The sequence below is a fragment of the Eulemur rufifrons genome, chromosome 7 (genome assembly GCF_041146395.1).
Source record: "Eulemur rufifrons isolate Redbay chromosome 7, OSU_ERuf_1, whole genome shotgun sequence".
Taxonomy (NCBI): Eukaryota; Metazoa; Chordata; class Mammalia; order Primates; family Lemuridae; genus Eulemur; species Eulemur rufifrons.
This window is the reverse complement of record NC_090989.1, coordinates 70664288-70673014: the sequence shown is the minus strand read 5'-3', so window position 1 is coordinate 70673014 and position 8727 is coordinate 70664288.

Sequence of the window (8727 nt, the reverse complement as noted above, 5' to 3'; positions counted from 1 at the left end):
CTGCACACAATGCAAGGACAGAGTCACGCAGCTTCTAGGAAACTTCCTTAAGAGATTACAAAGGTGCACCCTTTGCCTTCTCCTTCATTCCTTCCTCCATCCTGCTGCCCAGAATGCAGAGATGTTGCCATCCTGGGTCAGGAGGTCAAGGACATGCACAGTGGAGCAACAAAATGTAAATGCCATGATGGCAGGGATTTTTGTCTGTTCCCCACTTCCCAATTGCTGTAACTGCAGTGTCTAATTGGTGCTAAAAAAAAAAAAAATTGTTGACTAAGTGAAGGAATAAATGAACAAGCCTGGGTTGCTGATACTGGGAAGGCAATGTCAGCCCCAGACCACCCACCTGGACTTTTGCATGAGAGAGAAATAAATTTCTGCCTTGTTTAAACCTAAATCTAATCCTAATCCATACAATACTGAAAAGTCCTATAATTGCTTTATTCCATATAAAGTTTACCGAAAATGTTTAAACTTCAGTAAATCTGATCACAGTTTAAATGTATTGTGATATTCATTAATGTTGCAGATTGTTTTACAATGCCAAAATCCATCCATTTGTGTGTTTAATAAGTTGAGGTTTTAGTACAAAACCAAGGTATGCCTCTAACAGTACTTCCTTACTAACAATTCAAAGCACTTAAAAAGTCAATCCAACAATGTTTTTTCTAACAGCCTTAGTGTATAGGTGAGTTAGCATCAAAAGTAGTAGTTTATAAGATAGAGATAAGCTAATTTCCCTTCTTAATTAAAGGACAATTTTCCATTTCATTCTCTGGCCATTACATTTCACTGCTTCTAAATTGAATAGGAGTTTTACATCCGAGAGGTTAGTAATGGCAGATTTTAAGCAAAAACAAATGTCTTTTTTCTATTTTTAAGGAAAACATTTGATTTTATTCACCCAAGTTTTCAGCCATGCTGACCTCTGAGATGAATTACCCCTTACATATCGCTCCCTTAAAGAAAAAACAAAATACTTTGTCATTTCATCAGGAAAGAAGAAAGGACCCGATTAGTTAACTCTGGTATGCAAACAGGTGGGGGTAAAAGTTCTGGTCTCCCATTCTCAGGGGAGCGAGAGGAGCTGGTAGGATTTCAGTGAGCCCTTGGTGGGCAGGAGGTGAGACTACTGACCGGCTGGGTGTGGGGTGGAGAGAGGCAAACACAGAGGCCAGAAGGATCAGCCCTGCGTGTTTGCACTTGGGACCCTTTCCAAGGACAATGAGCGTTATCATCACCTGTCAACAGGAGGAGAGGCGAACATCAGTGCAATTTTTCACTCCTCCAGTTCCTGCAGCCTGGAGGCCCCGTTCTTCATTCCAAACTCACTGGGCTGAGGGCTTTGAAGCTGTAGGAGGCCAAGAAACAGCCGGGGTCATGTTCGTTTCATGAGTGGTCACGGGCTGACTTGCCAGCTCATGACAGGGTCTACTGGGGGCTCCTGCTGCTGGAAGGAGCCCTGTGTTCTGTGACACAAGAGGAATCCTGGAAGCTTGGTTTAATCAAATACAGCACCTTACTCACCCACGGTCATTACCCTTCCGGACCGGAAGCCTCGAGTTTGCTACGAAAGAGTCGGTCCATAAGCCCATTGCCTGGATATTTCGGATATCCCAAGGAAGCTTTTAAACAGAAAGCATCTGACATCTAAATTCCTTCTTAGTGGGGGTGGGGGGGAAAGCCCTGTTTTAAAAAACATACCATTGGTACAGACTTTCACAGAGCTATGTTCCAAGCCTGAACTGAGTGACATACCTTCAAAAACTGTGTTTAGGAACTCAGGGGCTACAGAATACTATTTATTGACTGATTTATGATGCTTGGAGAGGATGAAAATTCTGGGAGGGAGAAGAAGCAGGTAATAGCACAAAAAAAGTGCAAGAGATAAGAATGTATATAGTGAGGTCCACCCGTGAGGCTAAACTATGTGGCAAACAAAGAATGCCAAGGGACAAGGCTGATGAGAGCAGCGGAGACCAGCAGAGACCAGCGGAGACCAGTGGAGAAGCCTCTGACTGAGGAACTGGACATTGATGGGGAGCTGTCTATGACTGCAGAAACCCTCAGGACAAAACCAGGTGTTTGTATCTTGAAACATAAATCAATTGGCAAGGTGGATAAATGGATGGCGTAGGGGGCCACTGGACGTAGCTGCCATCACGGCACAGGTGACAGACCCGGGCCAGGCAGTGGCATGGAGCTGCTTGGCAATGGTGGCTGCTTGGGGGCATTGCTCGTATGGGGGTGGAGGGGGCAAGTCTGATGCAGATGCTCTTCAGGTTTCTGGCTCAGAATCTGGGGAGACGGAGAAGAAAGAGCAACTTGGGAGGTGGAGGGCGGAGATAAGGAGGTCATTTTGGACGTAGCGTGTTTGGGGTGCCCACAGGAAAGTCACATGGGGACACTGCTGCAAGATCCCTGGGTTTCCATGAGCTTACTTTTTCCAGGCTAAGGAATAGCTTTCTGTTTGTTCTCATAGTGTTCTTTTTGTGTGTCTCAGGGTAGGAGAATGCTGGGCCCAGTCCGGAACCTGACCTTCAGCATGAAGCAGTAGCACTACATCCGTCCAGGTAGTAACTCCCCCCATCTTGCCAGCACCTACTGTGCGCCCAGCACCGGGCCCCACGCTTTCCCTGCATTCTCGACTTATCCCACGGCAATGCTTTGAGCTAGGTGTTACCCCAGATCTCAGGTGGGCAAACTGAGAACTATGACTGAAAAGAGTCACTTACGTGTCCAAGTTTTCACAACCAGGGAGTAGCAGAGCGGGCGCTCAAACCAGGCCTGCGTATTCCCCTCAATAACATCAGCCTCAACCGCATTATACTACTCCTAGGTGGGAGTCAGAATTGAAGCCTAATGAGTTCTGTAAGGGTCTTATTTGCACACACATCCATTCATTTATTATTTCATTGAACTAACACTGAGCTCCTATTAAGCACAAAATATAAATGTAGTCAACCTAACATGGGACTGAGGGTGGGGAGAGTTCTTGTGGTTGTATAAAAACAGTAAGTTTTTGGCTCAAGGATTCTAAAGCAGCAGTCAGCAAACTACACAGCCTGGGGCCCAATTCTGGCCCACTGCCTGTTTTTGTGAATAAAGTTTTATTGGAACAGAGCTGTGCCCTTTTGTTTCCATATTGTCTATGGCTGCTTTTATACCACAATGGCAAAGCTGAGTCGTTGCCACAGAGACCGCACGTCCCACAAAGTTTAAAATATTTACTATCTAGCCCTTTATAGAAAAAGTTGCTGACCCTTGGTCTAGAGTCAGAGCCACAAAGAACATATACTACAATCAAATGTAGATTATTGGAACAAATAAAGAACTGTGACCATGCCAAGGAGAGTGACTAAAGCCACAGACAGGATGTATCCAAGAAGAGGTTTTCACACTGGGCTTTGATAAATGAATTAGATATTGGTAGCAGGCTAGCCCAGAGTATACCTCCAATGGGCCTGCACTCAATCCAGGATAAGGTAGATGATGCTCACGTGCTTGGAAAGTAATCATTTGGGTCTCTTTCCAAAGCACCAGAAGTCACTGTGTGGCCTGGGCTCTGCCACTTCTGAGCTGTGTGATCTTGAGCCAAGACACTTAACCTCCCAGTCCCCTGACACCAGCATCTCTTCCTGGTCTATCAGGCTGTAAGAAGTGAATGTGAGGGGGGAAAAAGTCCAAATGGCCCGTGAAAAGTTTTTTGTTTTTTTTTTGTTTTTGTTTTTTAGAGATAGGGTCTTACTCTGTCTCCCAGGCTAAAATGCAGTGGCATGATCATTGCTTACTCCTGGGCTGAAGCAATCCTCCCACCTAAGCTTCCTGGGTAGCTAGGACTACAGGTGCATGCCACCAAGCCTGATTAATTTTTTTTTTTTTTTGAGAGAGAGTCTCACTATGTTACCCAGGCTGGACTCTAACTCCTGGCCTCAAACAATCCTCCTGCCTTGGCCTCCCAAAGTGCTGGGATTATAGCTGTGAGCCACCATGCCCAGCCTGTGAAAAAGCTTACGGTAACCATGGCAGTTGTATGTGCACATAGACTGCTTCATGCATAGAACTTAGAAGCAAAAATGTCAGTCCTGGACGCAAAATTGCCTTTGTCCCTGTCTGAGCACACTCTATTTTTTATAAATTCACTCACAATGCAGGTTGGTAAGTTATGAAAAAAAATCCTCCTTTGAGAGGAGTCATTCTTCAAGCTGGAAATGCGGACATCCCGCCCTACAGGACTGACGTGTGTGTTCCCCAAAGTTTGTGCTGGAGGACTGGACCTAGGAACACATTTTGTCTGGAGCAGTCACAAAAGGGTCCTTGCGAATTCTCAGCCAGCTGGCCCAGCCCTGGTAAACTCCGTGTTCCCTGCTCCCTCGCCCTTCCTCCAGGAAGCACCTCCTTCTGCCCCAGCCCGGATGATGCTTTTCCGCTCACACCCTTGAACCCACATTCCCGACCCAAAGGGGAGTCCGCCGCCCTGTCAGCGCAGCCCACAGCACCTGGCTCGCCTTCCTCTACCCTGGGCCAAACCCTCAGACGCAGGAGAAACCAGAGCTCGCTCAGCTGGCCAGCTCTAGGGCTTCCTGTCCAAGTGTTTGTGGCTGGGCTTCCTGCTGACGGAAGGACGGCCTGCAGCTCTCCCCTGACATCCCCAGAGGTGGCTCCCAGGGCCCCGGCCACCAAGCACGTCCAGCTGGCACCCAGCAGAGTTGCCGTGGCGGCTACACTCTGTGCAGCTGTCAGTCGACGTTCACAGGGACGCTGGGGTCAGGCTGCGAGAGCTATAAAGGGGATTCCTTTGGGAAGAGAGGAAGCCGTGAATCAGACCAGAAACCCTGGAGCTCAGGCTTGTCCTGGGCAGACAGCCAGAGCATACCTCGCATACACCCCACACTCCAGACCGACAGACTCCCTCGCTCCCTTGCCACCTGCAAACCTTCGCCGATGTCTCTTCGCCGCTCTCCACCACACAGCTTCCCTCGGCCCCAGGTGCACCGGGAACAGAGCCCAGGCACCCAGAGTGCAGCCCAGCCTGGGCTATTATGACCTTAAGGACTTTAACTTCACGGAGAAACAGCTTCTCTTTCACAAGTGGAAGTTGGAGAGCGAGAATATTAGCCAGGCATAACATGTTTATTTTCCCACGTTTCAAGGGCTGTGGCATAGGAAATGGGGGGTAGACTTATTCTATAAAGCTCCAGGGTCAGAATAAGCATGACAGGGGGTCAGAATTCAGTTTAAATAAGGAAAAACTAACTAACCCACACAATAGGCTGTCCCAGAAGGTAGTGAGCACCCCGTGACCAGAGGTATTCAACAGAGATTGTTTGCAGACTTTCAAGTGCTGGACCGTCAACTCTGTGAGGGTGAGGCCCATATCTGTCTCCATTCACTCCTGCTGGGCCCGCAGGCAGCCCAGTGCCTGGCAAGGAGTGAGCGCGCCAAGGTATTTGTGGGAGGAAGAGAGGAAGGAAATGAGGGAAGGAAAGGAAGACAAGGATAGAGGGAGGGAGTTTGAGCACTTTGAAAAGTAAACTCTTCCTTTAGGGGAGAGTTTGGACAAGCTGGATCTTGAATCCGGTTGTCTTTGATTCCACGGCTATGAGATGAGGATCACAGGCGCCCACTCCGGAGGGTGCTATGGTGATGGCTCCAGAACGAGGCGAGCGGCTCTCCTTCGAGGGTGTACGTTTGCAGGCACGAGGCTTCTATCCGAGTTCTACACCCACAAAAGCCCATACAGACATCTTGTCGCTCAGTTCTACAGCACCCTGAAAAGTGGCGAGTCCCCATTTGGAAGATGCAGAGCCTGAGGCTCAAAGATGAGTGAGTCCTCTGCGCTGAGACACGCCCAGGGCTCCTGCTTCTGAGACCAGCACGCTCTTGTCACACGCACATCAGTCTGTCTGACTGCCTGCCTGCCACAGGTCACTAGGGCCTTGAAGACTGACAGCACAATCTAACATAAAATCTGGTGTTTGGTTAAAACCTGGTGACAGAGGTTCCCTGTCTTTTCAAAAGTGCACCGGAAACAGATAATCCTCGAAAAATGATCCTCTCTTTCTCTGCCTAACTTCGGGCAGAGATGAAGTTTGAACATTCCCCCTAATTGCAATAACCAGTAGAGGATTTGGGACTATCTGCAGAGGCAACTTTCCTTTCCAGGGGCCAGTCCTCTCACCCAGCCCATCGGAGGGTGCTGGTCTCTTCCAAAGGTCCGACTGGTTGGCTATCAGGCAGCCCATTTGCTTGTCTGCCCTTAGTCCCTTCCTTCCTCTGCTCTCTTCTGATCACAGCTACATCTGCCAAGGTCCCGTCTCCCACTGCCAGGAGACTGGGGTCAGGGAGAGAATCTAACAGGTCCCAGCTGTCCCCCCCCCGCCAGGCCTCTTCCCCTCTCACGTTCAGCTGCACGAGGCCCCAGCAGCCCTGGCGTCCCTATGACACAGTGTCATTGCTTCTCACATACATGGGCCAGACTGCGTGACTCAAGCTCTCAGGGCTCTGAGCAGGCCAAGCTTCCAGGGCCGCGTCACCTCCATCAGGGCGGGAGAGGAGGGCTCCCTCAGTGACGGCAGCCAAGGAAGCAGGCGTCTTTCCTCCCCACACCCAAACCGGGGGCACCCAGGCCACAGAGGAGAGTCACAGGCTCTGCCTTTGGCTCCCGTGCCCTCCCAAGGCTGAGGGGGTCTGACTGGGACTTTTGACAGCCTTCCCCAAACAAGGACCCAAGGGGAGGCTGTGTTTTCTGAAGTTATGACGCATGAGCACAGATTTGTCGTGTAGAAAGGAGGAGAATTGGGCCTCGGCTTCACCTACTATGTGCTGGCCGCCGAGCTAAGTCCTGCTGCACATTTCACGTCACTTCTCAATCTACGACAGGAGACAACCGGGGCCCCAAATGCAGCAGGCTCCATTCAATATATCTTTATTGGGTACCTGCCCGATATCAGGCATTCTGCAAAGATGAGTCCGCTATGGGCCCTGCCTTCCAGGAAAGTTAAGATCTTGAAGTCTGGAATCAGCCAGACCTACCTGGGTTTGAATCCAGACTCCTACAGTTAGTACATATGTGACAATGGGCAAGTGACTCTTGCCCCCTGAGCCTCAGTTTCCTCATCTAGGAAATGGGTATAATAATTAATAATCTCATCTCATTTAGTTGTTGAAGGATTCACGCAGATAACAAGCTTAGCATAGTGCCTAACACATGGTGAACACTCTTACACAGTTTTGACTGTTTTATTTTGTTTTATAAAATTAATAATTGTAGGCTACCTGCACGGCCCTGTGGTAGCATCTGAGAGTCGGAAAGCATCTTTGAAGGCTGCGCCACCACTTCTGTGAACACCGCGAGTACATCACCGAGCCTGGCCCCAGGAGGGAATAAAACACAGCTCTTCCTTTCTCCTGTTGGAAATCTCCAGCAACCTGACCTCAGCGGCATCCCACACGCCCTCAGTCCCCCTGACAGGCCCTGCCACCACCCCTAGAGTCGCCGGATACGCGGCTGAGGTCCAAGGTTTGGAGAGTTTCCGGGACTGGCCCGGTCACAGTGTGGCAGCCCCACCCTTCCTGGCAGCCAGGCCTCCTCGGCCCTCTGAAAGTCTGCCAGCGCCAGGGCAGGCGGGTGGAAGGTCCTGCTGGGACGGGGAGGGGGAGGGGGCAGGGCCAGCTCTGCTCCTCTCTGCCCTCTGCCCTGAGCGGCAGGCTCTGGGAGTGCCCAGCGCTCCTCCTAGTGGGGAAGGAATGCGAGCTCCCTTCTGGCTGCCCTCATCTCTGCTCGGGGAGAGGGGCCTCCACCAGCCCTGCTAGACGTTTCACAACATCGACCCCTCACAGCTGAAAAAGCCCTTTCACAGCCAGTCCCCCCAACAGTTTTGTGATCTTTCAGGGGACACATTTTTAGCACCCATTTCCCAGATGAGAACACTGAGTCCATCTATGGCAGTTATTCTATGGCAGCACTGGGACTAGACACAGGTCTTTTCTTTCTACTCCCCTAGGTTTTTTTTCAGTGTATCTGCTTCAAAACTGGCATGGAGGAAGACATGGCCACCTTCTTATCACGGCCCAGCGCCTCCACCCCCACACACAAACGCCACCCTATCTTGAAAACCCGACTGGCTCTTTTCTTTGCCCTCAGCCACTGGCCCTAAGTGCACAGTAGTTCCTGATTAAAAGCATGTTCACTGACTGACTCGCCCCTCCCCTGCCAGATTATCCTGCTTTTTCAAACTCCGCACATCTCAGGATCAGCCTTCCCTTCCAACAGCAGGCCTGACCCCACTATTCCCAGGAGACACAGGCGTTCCACTCTGGTCAGATCCAGGTTCAGAAAGTCTCCTGCTGCAGCTACCTCGACCAAACACAAGCTGTGCTGAGGCCCAGGGCAGCTGGAAGGCTCAGGCGGAGGCGGTGGGGCATGACTCTAGCCCTGTCAACAGAAACTGCAGAGGCCTCCAGGCTGCCCGTCGAGAGTGGACCGTCACCCCTGCTCTGGCAGAGATGATTGGAGAGAGGCCATTTTGGAGCCACTCACTCATCAGGGAGGGGGAGGCGACCCTTGCCCTGTCTCCTTCCCTGAAAACAAAGTCCTTCCTTTGAGCTCCCTGGACAGGACTCCTGCGCTGAATACAGCCACATGCGGTCCCTGGGGATCCCAGGGTCCTGGGGACAGGCCCTGGAGGCCTGGCTTGGAGACCCTGGCTTGGAGACCCTGGCTTG